Genomic DNA, 402 nt, shown 5'->3' with positions numbered 1-402 from the left:
AAGGGGAGGTGTGTGATGATGAAATCCCATTTTGCTCATGCCCGCTCTCTGTTTCTGATCAGTTTAAATCCTGGTGTGAGTCAGGGGGAAAAAAAAAATTAAAAAAAAATCAGTCTTCCAAGAGGAAAAATAAGTAAATAAATAGGTAGACAGATACAGACGTACAGGCTGGACTTTGCCTCATTCCAGAGCCGAAGGAAGCCGAAGTGCCCTGTCCCTGCCCCTGTCCTGTCCCCCCAACCCTCCTCCTCCACCGCCCCCGGCGTCATGCCGGGCCGGGCCGGCAGGGGGCGGCCAGGGGCGGGTCCCGCCATGGAGTCGGTGGGGTCGCACCTTCCTGTGCGTTTCTTTCCTCTGCCTTTCTTCGGTTTGCTTTGTTTTACGGCGGGACCCCGGGCTGGG

This window comes from Charadrius vociferus, unplaced genomic scaffold, assembly GCF_000708025.1.
Source record: "Charadrius vociferus isolate BGI_N301 unplaced genomic scaffold, ASM70802v2 scaffold103, whole genome shotgun sequence".
NCBI lineage: Eukaryota > Metazoa > Chordata > Aves > Charadriiformes > Charadriidae > Charadrius > Charadrius vociferus.
Note: the sequence above shows the minus strand (reverse complement) of the source record.